The sequence below is a fragment of the Schistocerca nitens genome, chromosome 1, assembly GCF_023898315.1.
Source record: "Schistocerca nitens isolate TAMUIC-IGC-003100 chromosome 1, iqSchNite1.1, whole genome shotgun sequence".
In the NCBI taxonomy this organism is placed as follows: domain Eukaryota; kingdom Metazoa; phylum Arthropoda; class Insecta; order Orthoptera; family Acrididae; genus Schistocerca; species Schistocerca nitens.
In genome coordinates, this window is record NC_064614.1 from 1,083,699,686 (window position 1) to 1,083,712,481 (window position 12,796).

The 12,796-nt window shown below is 42.3% G+C and overlaps 3 non-coding genes across 3 annotated transcripts; all 3 read right to left on the reverse strand.

Annotated features, from left to right (window-relative positions):
- Window positions 1-10,325: 10,325 nt before the first annotated feature.
- Window positions 10,326-10,400, reverse strand: Trnas-cga (transfer RNA serine (anticodon CGA)). The gene has a single exon. It is a non-coding gene; the product is annotated as a tRNA-Ser (tRNA).
- A 226-nt stretch (window positions 10,401-10,626) lies between these two features.
- On the reverse strand, window positions 10,627-10,701 carry Trnas-cga (transfer RNA serine (anticodon CGA)). The gene has a single exon. It is a non-coding gene; the product is annotated as a tRNA-Ser (tRNA).
- A 226-nt stretch (window positions 10,702-10,927) lies between these two features.
- Trnas-cga (transfer RNA serine (anticodon CGA)) lies at window positions 10,928-11,002 on the reverse strand. The gene has a single exon. It is a non-coding gene; the product is annotated as a tRNA-Ser (tRNA).
- Window positions 11,003-12,796: the final 1,794 nt, after the last annotated feature.

The following is a 12,796-nucleotide window of genomic DNA, read 5'->3' on the forward strand; positions in this document are numbered from 1 at the left end:
TACTAGTAACAGACTCCTACAGTCGAGTCAGCTTAAAGAAATTCCTGACACATGGCAACTATTTTGGCAGCATCAACTACAAAGCACAAACGGCTGTAGGTGAAAACAGTCACCATCTACAAAGCTACGAAGAGACGTTACCATGGAGACGTTTACAAAATCGCGTTGTAGACGCGCGAAGCAGTTGCACCCAGCGTACGGAAACTGTCCGGGGTATTACACTACAAATACAGCTCATTTTTTAAATTTTCTTTTCTAACAGAAATTGGCCAAATGAGTACAAGGTAACGCTGGGTTTGTCAGCTAGGTAGTAATAAAGATCACTTTTTCATTTATTATTGTAGCCATTGACTTTACTGCACTTTGAAATTATGATGCATTATTTGTGAAACATTTCATAATCGAATATACACATAATGAAAGAGCCTACATCATCCAAGAGATAAGACGCTTGTGCATGAACATCGCATATTATTCTGACTGCTCCGTTTTGTAGAACCAGGAGTGTCGAGGTATCAGCTTAAAACTCATGCTCGTAAGTTGTAATGGCTAGAGGCTGATTTTGCTAACTTTACTTTAACAACTGGAAATAGCCGATAAAGAAAGGAAATGAAAAGATCGTTTAAAAATAGTCTACGGTGCACTGTCTATGATGATACACACTGGATACATAAGATGTTATAGGCAGAAACATTGCTTCTTTCTAAATTTGAGCCTCTTCTTTCACTGCACAGTATCTATAAAGTTGTTCAAACTAGCAATAACACACATTCTTTTTTCATTACTTGTGTTCTCCATGACATGGCCCTTGATGCCGCACCTGTCATTCTGGTTCATTTCAGCATTTGATTCCTTTCTATGAACTTTGACGGTAGAATATTTTCCTGAACGTAACTAGTTCTAGACGCATCGACCATTTTTGAAAACCAAAAGCATGCCCCTTCTTCTTGTTGTGCTGCAAAGAAGCTTAATTAGTGCAGTTTCGAGTAACGAAGAAGATGAATTGCAAGATTAGGTCTGTATGAAATTTTTTTAGCGTTGTTCTCTCTAAAAGTAAAACCTCATATTTACATTTTTTGAAAGTACAGACACTTTTTTATCATTTATTTTGTAGTCTGTACTTCAAAGTCATTGCAACCATTTATTTCACTGCTTCATCCTTCATATAGAATGCTTGTGCGACCCGTTCTTGAATACTGCTCGAATGTTTGTGACACCCACAAAGCCGGATTGAAGGAGGACATCGCAACAATTCAGATTTCTTACCCATAGGTCCGATCAGCAAGGAAGTATTAGAGACATGCTTCGTGAACTCAAATGGGAATACTTCGAGGAAAGACGAATCTCTTTTCACGATGCAGTTTCAAATTTAGTGAACCAGTGTTTGAGGCTGATTGTAGATCGATTCTACTGCCGCCAACATATATTTCGCGTAAGGAGCACGAGATTAAGATGAGAGAAATTAGAACTCATACGGGGGCTTGTAGACACTCCCTTTTCTCTCGCTCTGTTTGCGAGTGAAACAGCAAGGGAAATGACTGGCAGTGATAGAAGTTTCACACTCCCTTTTCTCTCGCTCTGTTTGCGAGTGAAACAGCAAGGGAAATGACTGGCAGTGATAGAAGTTTCCCTCCGTCAAACACCGTACGGTGGCTTGCGGAGTTTGTATGTAGATGTAGATGTACATCGGCAGATTGATAATTTCTCCATGTAACTTACAAACAAAACTAAATATGTGATTTACATATCGTCAGGTGTTCGTACATTCAGAAAATGCTGTAACCTCTATTTCAGTTTAAAATAAATAATTAGTATTTGTCCACCTGTCATTCTACTTTAACTAGTTAACGATGCTAATTACATGCCGTCATATGTGTCTTATTAGTATAAAGCATTTATTATTGTTCCATGGACTGAAACATATTTTTTTGTGTTTCTACAGTTATTCGAACACTAATCGAAAATATAAAAACGCTTACATTTCGATGTTTACGTTACATTCATTTTTCTAATTGTGTATTAATATACTGTAAAATTCTCGCTTTTTTGTTGACCTTCTTGACGTGTTTATTTGCGTTAGTGTAGTGGCTTAGGTTTTACTCCCCATTGCTGTTTACGCTCTAACATAATAAGATTTTTTGTGCAACCTTAAAAGCTAAAATTTTTCTTTGCTTTGGTAAACGTCATCTCGTATCTCGTCATATCTGCGTTAGACACTAGACTGAGTTTGCACTTGTTATTCGAAGATCATTGCTTTATTAAGTTGATTTACAATGCAGTCACCCTGTAGTTCGATATTCTTCGTTCAGTTTTTTACATACTTGAATTGCAATTCTAGACGGCCTGCAAAATGCTGTTTCTCGATTGACTTAACATCCTACTTGAACTCGTTATGTTATCCCGTGTAAAATGTCTTTCTACATCTACATCTACATGGATACTCTGCAAATCACATTTAAGTGCCTGGCAGAGGGTTCATCTTACCATCTTCACAAGTCTCTATTATTCCAATCTCGTATATCGCGCGGAAAGAATGAACACCTATATCTTTCCGTACGAGCTCTGATTTCCTTATTTTATCGTGGTCATCGTTCCTCCCTATGTAGGTCGGTGTCAACAAAATATTTTCGCATTCGGAGGAGAAAGCTGGTGATTGGAAATTCTTGAGAAGATTCCGTCGCAACGAAAAGCGCCTTTCGTTTAATGATGTCCAGCCCAAATCCTGTATCATTTCTCTGACACTCTCTCCCAAGTAAGTGGAAATCAGAGAATGGCAGTTTGGTGAATAAAATGGATGTTAGGATAATTCGTACTTGAAATCTCTTAGTTGTCCTAGGGCAAGACGATCATTGGAAGCTTGTGTTTGTAGTGTTTTTTTATTTTTTATTTTTTTTGCCTCTCGTTGCTATAGAGACATTTTCTTGATGCCTCCCCCCCCCCCCCCTGCCCCAACTAAAATACCATCGAGTGCCCGTCGGATGCGTTGGACAGACGCATTTCAGTACATCCACGTGAAACATTGACCACCCTGCAGTTGTCAAATGCGCAGTTGGAGCAATGAAATGCCCTACACAAAGAGCTCCTTAAGAACCTAGTGATCAGCGTGCACACACGTTGCAGAGCATGTGCTGCTGCCTGTGGTGATCAAGCAACCTATTAAGAAGCATGTCCTGCCATTTTTAATGTGCAGGGGACCATCGTAAGGCGCGGCGATTCAGTGTGATTATTGTCTTGAATAAAAGTGTCATTTCTCTTCAAATCACTGCGTATTTCATTCAGTTTTACTGTAGCAGTTCTTTCTATGTATGGTCCACGTTTCATGCAGCTGTGTTACTTGGTAATACCTGATAATGCGAAAACTACTTTCTTCCATGAGTTTTGCACACCAGTGTAATAACGAAATTGGTTTAGACGCGTAAAACGCAACATATCCCCATTGAATTAATACTCGCTCATTTGGTTCTGAAATCAATGGCGTTAAAAGTGTCCTTTTTAAAATATTTCAGTTCTCTTTTTTTCATCATAGTTGCAATATTTTTTTCCCAAAGACTCTCTACGAACTACAAAGTTAATGCTGGTAAATAAGCATCAGTTGACTATTGAGAACCGTTTCCTTTTAATAGATTTAAATTTACTAACTGATTTAGTTGGTTAACCAGATTCGATTTGTCGCATCTATGTAACAAAACCATGTCGATAATTATTTTAGTAACATCAGCCTCCGAAGGATGCTATTGGTCAAACGGCGGCCAACATTTTACAGTAACTCTGCAGACATCTCTCTGTACAAAAAGAAATAAAACTATAATTTCCAAATCAAAATGGATAAGTTGATTTTTGGAAATGTATACAATGTCGCGAAATACTTTATTTCGTGTTTTCACTTTTAATAGATATCATTTTTAAGGAAGGAAGTCGTAAAGTGATTGCAGTACCAGTATATTATAACCTCATACACAAGAGTACGTGATGGCATCGAAACAGCAACTGCAAAGCAACTCAACAGTAACTAATTATGAACACAATATAATTTTTTCGCTTCATTTTCGTAATAAATTAATAATATCTTCAGATGATGGAGTCAGCTGAAGTCGAAACTACTGTATTCACGGACTTTAATATCTATTTATTTTCCGCCTTCAACGTGGTTATGAATCAAATCGATGATTTTGATTCAGATAAAGCTGTCAGTAATGAGTAAGTACACTGAGGTGACAATAGTCATGGGATACATCTTAATATCTTGTCGGACCTCCTTTTGCAGCAACTCGACGTGGCGTGGACTCAAAAATTCATTGGAAGTCATGCTGCCTCTACAGCCGTCCATAATTGCGAGCCGGCCGGGTTGGCCGAGCGGTTCTAGGCGCTACAGTCTGGAACCGCGCGAACGCTACGGTCGCAGGTTCGAATCCTGCCTCGGGCATGGATGTGTGTGATCCTTTGGTTTGTTAGGTTTAAGTAGTTCTAAGTTCTGGGGGACTGATGACCTTAGAAGTTAAGTCCTATAGTGCTCAGAACCATTTGAACCATAATTGTGAAAGCGTTGCCGGTGCAGGATTTTTTGCACCAACTGACCTCTCGATTATGTCCCATAAATGTCCGATGGGATTCATCTGTTTAGCTCGATCTGTTCAGAATGTTTTTCAAACCAATCGCGAACAACCATGGCCTGGTGACAGCGCGTAGACATCCATAAAAATTCCACCGTTGTCTGTGAACTAAAAGTCCATGAATGGTTGCAAATGGTCTCCAAGTAGTCGAACAGAGCCATTTCTAGTCAATAATAGGTTCAGTTGGACCACAGGACCCAGTCCACTCCCTGTAAACACAGCTCACACCATTATGGAATCACAAACAGATTGCGCAGTGCCTTATGGACAACTTCGCTCCATGGCTTCAGGGGATCTCGCCTCGAACGCTACCATCAGCTCTTACCAACTGATATCGGGAGTGATAGGACCAGGCTACGGTTTTCCATTCGTCCAGCGTCCATCTGCGACGGTCTCGGGCCCAGGAGAGGCGCTGCAGCCCATGTCGTGCTGTTAGCAAAGGCACCCTCATTGGTCGTCTGCTTCCACAGCCGATTACTCCAAATTTTACCGCTCTGTCCTACGGACAAATTCGTTCTGCGTTCCACATTCCTTTCTGCGGCTGTTAAGTGAATCCGTCGGTCACTGAGTTGTACGTGGTGAGAGGTAATTTCTGAAATTTGGTATTCTCGGTAAACTCCTGACATTGTGAATGTCGGACTAAAGAATTTCCTAACGATTTCCGAAATGGATTGTGCCATGCGTTTAACTCCAAGTACCAGTCCACCTTCAAAGTCTGTTAATTCCCGTTAAGCAGCCATAAACACGTTGGAAACCTTTTCACACGAATCACCTGAGTACAAATGACAACTCCGCCCATATACTGTCTTTTTATACCTTGTGTACGCGATGCTACCGCCACCTTTGTATGTGCATGTCGCCATGCCATGACTTATGTTGCCTCTGCGTGTAGCGCGACATTACGTAGGCCACGGATAATAATAATAATAATAATAATAATAATAAACATAATAATGACAATCGGTGAATTCCGTTTTTTTGTCTCGCGCTTCCTGAAGATGAAGACAATGAACAACGATAGTGTGTTCTAGTACGCCATTCAAAAAGATAAAATGCTTTCGCATACTTGTCCGCCATTAGCAGTAATTTAGTGAATGGAAACTACACGTTTCCGTTTGAGGGCATTGCTGCAATGTATATGCAACGTAGCGCGACTCCGATGGGGGTATGTAAGCATCGACTTGTTGGCAAGGTATTATTGTTGCATTCGTTTCTTTCCGACGTGCCTGCGGTAGATGCGAAAACGTGAACACTGCAAACAAAGAGGACCAACGTGCTGTTATTCTTTTTGGCTATCGAAGGAGAAATATTTGTACACATGAGTCGGAGAACGACGAGTGTATATGGGGTAGTGTATCTGCCAAAAATGGCAAAAATGTGGAATGATGCACCAAATTCCGTCGTGCTGTTTCATGAAAACTCATGCTCCTATATCGCAAATGTCGTAACGCACAAGATATGCCAAGGCAAGTGGGAGACACTCGAGCACCCATTCTGTAGCCCTGATCTTTCCCCATACGATTATCACCCCGGCAGTCTCCTGAAAAAGGCCTTGAAGGGTCGCCGATTCCTGTCGGATGAGGATGTGCAGCAGGCAGTTAAGGACTTCTTCAGGCAGCAGGACACGGTGTTTCACCAAACGGGTATCTTTAACCTTGTACATCAATGGGATGATTGCCTTAGTGGTCACGGCGAGTTTGCTTGATTAGCCTTCGAACGGAAACTTTTCTATTGCCCCTTATGTAATTCGCCACTGTGTGAAAGATTATTAATCTAATTATTAATATCCGGTCCCATATCTGCGTTGAATGGTATATATAAAGAAATGTTATCATTAAAATCTATTTAATGCCTTGTCTTCATTATTAATCCATACTGAAATTTTTGTTCTCAGGCTTCTATCCATAACGACGTAAGTTTGTTTAAAATATTACTCGTCCAAACCAAGAGAAAAAAAGCTATACGGTCATACAAAAAAATGATCTGTTAAGGGACAGAAATAACAGAAACACACAAAGGACAAGAAAAGAAAGAAGGAATACTGTGAGACTAGCACTACTCGTTAATGTAACGGATAGCTCCAAAATCCGTCCTTAATATACGTAGGATGTATTTCGCTCGGCCATAGTCTCGTTAAGTGGACATGAAATACACGAAAACACAGGGAGAAGCAAATTCTTACGTCTTACAGAAATTAATAAAAATATGAAATACGTGTTATTGATTCTCACTATCGGGTGTTGCAGAAGTGGAAGAAATATGAGCGTCATGACCTACATTTTGCTCACACAGATTATTCATATAGCCACAGGGGAACACAGCGATCAGCGTGAATTTTTTTTTACTACATATTTCAGCTTCAGGTCAGAAAAGTGGTGTCTTTCCAATTCGACTTCATGTTAAGTCATCATCAGCTGAAAAGTTCAAATGAAAGGAAAATGGGGATAGTAAACTGTTAGGAAACTAAATTACAATCAAATAAACTTTTGTAAATAGCAATACGTACCTGAATACGTGACACAGTATCTCATTAACTGAAAACGCCAGAAGGGCTGCTCGTAATCTAAACGTATTAACAAGCGTTGTTGAATCTGAAGGCTCCAATTGACTATGTGGTAATATATAGTTGGTAGCTCTTCGGTCGAAAGTATAGGATTAAGAATATTCGTTCTTGTGGAGAACCTCATCATTCGTTATCACTCCACCAAATTTTCAACCTCCTTCTATAACACCACATCTCAAGCACTTCGATTTACTTCTTTTCTGGTTTTACGACAGTACATGACTCACTATTACAGAATGCTGTGCTCCAGATGCACATTTCTAGAATTTTCTTACTCGGATTAAGGCTGATTTTTGATACTAGTAGCCTTCTCTTGGCCTGGAATGCCCTCTTTGCCTGCACTAATCTCCTTTTTTATCCTCCTTAATTTGTCCGTCATGGGTTATTTTGCTTCCAAGACGATAGAATTCCTTTACTTCATCTACTTCGTGTCTCCCAATTTTCGTGTTAATTTTGTAGCTAATCTGACTTCTGTTGCTCCTTATCACTTTAGCGTTTCTTCTGTTTACTCTCAACCCATATTCTGTAGTCGTCAGACCGTTCATTCCTTTCATCACGTCCTGTAAGTTGTATTGGACTTTCTCTGAGGATAGCAGTGCCATCAGCGAATCTTTTCGCTGATATCCTTTTATCCTGAATTTTTAATCCCATTATTGAATGTTTCATTTACTATCGTCATTACTACTTAGATTTTTAGAATGAACAGTAGGGCTTCAGACTGCATCCCTGTCTTACATCCTTTTTAATCGGAACACTTCGCTCTTGGTCTGTCACTCTTATTTTCCCTCTTGGTTCTTGTACATATTGTAAATAATCCGTATTTCCCTATAGTTTCCTCGTGTTTTTCTGAGAATTCCGAACATCTTGCACCACTTTATATTTTGTCGAGCGCTTTTTTGAGGTTGACTAACACCTTGAAAGTGTCGTAATTTTTCTTGTTTTAATTATCAGTCGCAGCATCAGAACTCCTCTAGTCCACTCACATTTCCGAAATCCGTATCGATCAGATCCTCAATTTTGTTTTCCGCTCCGCTATATATTGTTGTTGTAAGCAGTGGGCCTTTAACCTCCGATCCCCAGTGATTTCTGCCCACAAACCACCATTTCATCCATTTAGTTTTGAAGTACGAGTGGTTTTTGCATGAGACTACCGATGCTACGAAAGCCCTGGATCAAATTTTTATTAGCATCGGTGATTTCATGCTAAAGGCACTGGTACTTGAAAACAAAACGAATTAAAAATTGGTTTACTGCAGAAACAACTGGAGATCAAAGGTTAAGCTGATATTGTGATGTTATCGCACTTATCTGCCCTTGCGTTCTTCGGGATTGTGTACCATATTTTTTCGAAAGTCTAATAGGAACTTGCTTATCACATCAGTAAAGTAACTTTTTTACTAATTTACACTTCGACGAGACTTTCTCTCGCAATCAATTTTACATTGTAAATATTCTTCATTTCATTTTTGTGATTTACTATCACATAGTCAACTGTACCCTTTAGTCCCAACAAGCTGAGTTCAGATAAGTTTACACTGTGGCTGCTTCTGCAGACCTGTCCAGTTGGTGACTTACTGTGCAACATATGCAAGTACTTATGTCTATGTATGGGAATTAATTTGATTTGTAATTTTGTATCCTAGTGTTTTATTACGCTTATTTTTCTTTCTTCTTCAACAGATAATGTCATAATTGGGTAATATGTTGCGGCTTTGTTTTGTGATACCTGGCTGGATGAGGAGAGGCTGGTATGATAGGTGGGTAGCCGGTTTCCTTCCACTATAACACAAAATGCACACTTGGTTAAAATACACTTTATTACAGGAACGAATTGAGTACTTAACTTCAGTGATGTCCAGTCTGGAGTTCTGTGGTTAACTGCAATCAAATAACATGTACTAATTTTTGGATCTTGTCCGTGTCTATATCATAACTATATACAATGACTAGCGTTCCCTCACAGCTAGCTAAGGCGCGAGGCGACGGCTATCACTGTGGAAGACTAGAGCACAGTGCATCGTATTCCGCTACAATGAAAACCAAGTCCCGATGCTGCGTACTGAGATACTGAGATTGAGATAGCTCCGTCGGCGGCTGCGGCCTGTATGCATTCTCCCAAGGGGATGTTATCGGCGCCTAGCCTGGGGCGTGTCTTGGTCTTCTCTTGTCATAGTCGCGCCAAGTTCAGCGCCTGCAACACAATGTTTCCTAGTGCCGATAAGTCGAAATCGGAATGATACCACTAGCCTGACTTGAGACTGAGATAGACAGGGTGATTCAGCTAATGCTACCTATGTCGTTTGATGCAACTCTCACTATATATGCATCAGGAACTGTATCCAGACAGGCGACAGCCACGTAATCACTATAAGTTCCTTCTCAAAACTTAGGGCGACTTTTAGGAAATGGGATGATTGTGTAACAATTACAAGTGAACATTGGCGATGAGCTATATGGTATTTTTGGACCAAGATATACCTTCCAGAATGAGATTTTCACTCTGCAGCGGAGTGTGCGCTGATATGAAACTTCCTGGCAGATTAAAACTGTGTGCCCGACCGAGACTCGAACTCGGGACCTTTGCCTTTCGCGGGCAAGTGCTCTACCAACTGAACTACCGAAGCACGACTCACGCCCGGTACTCACAGCTTTACTTCTGCCAGTACCTCATCTCCTACCTTCCAAACTTTAAAGAAACTCTCCTGCGAACCATGCAGAACTAGCACTCCTGAAAGAAAGGATATTGCGGAGACATGGCTTAGCCACAGCCTGGGGGATGTTTCCAGAATGAGATTTTCACTCTGCAGCGGAGTGTGCGCTGATATGAAACTTCCTGGCAGATTAAAACTGTGTGCCCGACCGAGACTCGAACTCGGGACCTTTGCCTTTCGCGGGCAAGTGCTCTACCAACTGAGCTACCGAAGCACGACTCACGCCCGGTACTCACAGCTTTACTTCTGCCAGTACCTCGTCTCCTACCTTCCAAACTTTAAAGAAGCTCTCCTGCGAACCATGCAGAACTAGCACTCCTGAAAGAAAGGATATTGCGGAGACATGGCTTAGCCACAGCCTGGGGGATATTTCCAGAATGAGATTTTCACTCTGCAGCGGAGTGTGCGCTGATATGAAACTTCCTGGCAGATTAAAACTGTGTGCCCGACCGAGACTCGAACTCGGGACCTTTGCCTTTCGAGGGCAAGTGCTCTACCAACTGAGCTACCGAAGCACGACTCACGCCCGGTACTCACAGCTTTGTTTCTGCCAGTACCTCGTCTCCTACCTTCCAAACTTTACAGAAGCTCTCCTGCGAACCATGCAGAACTAGCACTCCTGAAAGAAAGGATATTGCGGAGACATGGCTTAGCCACAGCCTGGGGGATGTTTCCAGAATGAGATTTTCACTCTGCAGCGGAGTGTGCGCTGATATGAAACTTCCTGGCAGATTAAAACTGTGTGCCCGACCGAGACTCGAACTCGGGACCTTTGCCTTTCGAGGGCAAGTGCTCTACCAACTGAGCTACCGAAGCACGACTCACGCCCGGTACTCACAGCTTTACTTTTGCCAGTACCTCGTCTCCTACCTTCCAAACTTTACAGAAGCTCTCCTGCGAACCATGCAGAACTAGCACTCCTGAAAGAAAGGATATTGCGGAGACATGGCTTAGCCACAGCCTGGGGGATGTTTCCAGAATGAGATTTTCACTCTGCAGCGGAGTGTGCGCTGATATGAAACTTCCTGGCAGATTAAAACTGTGTGCCCGACCGAGACTCGAACTCGGGACCTTGGCCTTTCGAGGGCAAGTGCTCTACCAACTGAGCTACCGAAGCACGACTCACGCCCGGTACTCACAGCTTTACTTCTGCCAGTACCTCGTCTCCTACCTTCCAAACTTTGCCCGCGAAAGGCAAAGGTCCCGAGTTCGAGTCTCGGTCGGGCACACAGTTTTAATCTGCCAGGAAGTTTCAAGATATACCTTATTTCTGCCATACTTGTCCAAGTGCCTCCAATCATTTTTTGTGTAATTAGGGATGAAGTCATATAAGTTTTGGATGGATCTGTAAGTTTATACCGTTTATCGTACTTATTCTTTCGTAAATGTTTTGAAACGTTCTCTTATAAAGCGTGTTTCACCATCTGAACGCAGTGGTCAACACACTGGACTCGCATTCGGGAGGACGACGGTTCAATCCCGCGTCCGGCCATCCTGATTTAGGTTTTCCGTGATTTCCCTAAATCGCTCCAGGTAAATTCCAGAATGGTTCCTTTGAAAGGGCACGGCCGACTTCCTTCCCCATCCTCCCCTAATTCGATGAGACCGATAACCTCATTGTCTGGTCTCCTCCCCCACAACAACCCAACCCAACTCACTATCTGAAACAACGAAATTAACAGGAGATATCAAAATAGTTACCGTTGGAGTAACAACATTCCGGTGTATAGACAAGGAAAATATTGATACATGACTTCCTGCTTTAGCGTACTAAAGTAGTTTCATAAACAAAATTTGTACAATGAGTCTAAGAAGTCTTCATATTCCTTAACAGTTATTGTGCAACATTTCGACAGTTTGCTTCCCATCATCAGTGCGAACCGCCAGCAAAACTGTTATGTTATGTGGCGTTGGATAAAACGATACTGCTAGAGGCAGCCAAATCATCCTCTATAATAAAAGAACAAAAAAAAAATCCCTTGTCTATGTCTGTGGCTGGGTACATGGTGCGTACATAAAACGATAATGAAGGAATGAAGGTGCAGTCAGATGAGATACTCTGTAACGAGTGAGTCAGCTGCATTTCAGAACGCGGCAAACTGACAACGGGGAAAGAAGAGCGCGAGTGGTGCCCAATGGCGGGGCGAGGTGGGGCCAGCCCCTTGAGCGCGCCGCGTCGGCAAACACGGCGGCAGGCGGGCACGGCGGGTTGCCTGCTGGCAGGGCGCCAGCGCCACCGCCGCGCCGCTCCCAATTGCCCGCATCTGTGACACCCGGCCGCGATAAAAGACTCGGAATGCCGCCGCCGGCTGCCTCCGCCGCCCGAATTCCTGGCATTCGCCGGCCATGTACCCCACACCGCGCACACGAGCCCACCTCACCGGCTCAGCTCGTCTGTCCTATGGCGGAAACGAACCACCGCCGATGTAATAAATTCGACAAGTGTGCTAAAGTTCGTTGAAGAACAGGAGGTGTTCTTGTTTCAGGAACTTTGGGACAGGGAAAAATTTCTCTAGGCGAAGTGTGATCGACAATCGTTTAATTGCATGTTCCACATTTCATAATTGCTAATTTCGCTATAATCTGGAAAGCGTCACTATTATAATTACATTATACTTTCTCAGTGAAAATACAACACTTTATCATTGTAGTGATCTACTCTCTCTCCCTCCGTCCTCTCTCCTCCTTTCTCATCCCCTTGTTTTTCTCTCCTCCTTCCCACTTCCTTTCTTTCCTTTCCATACTCTCATTTCTCATTACCTCTCCCCCTTTTCCTTCCCTTTCTCTCCCACTCCCTCCCCCTCCCTCTTTTCATCTTTCTCTCAGTCTGCTTGTATCTCTGTCCTCTCTCTCTTTGTCTCTCTATTTGCTTCCCCCACTCTTCATTCATCTCTTCCTTCCTCATTATTCCT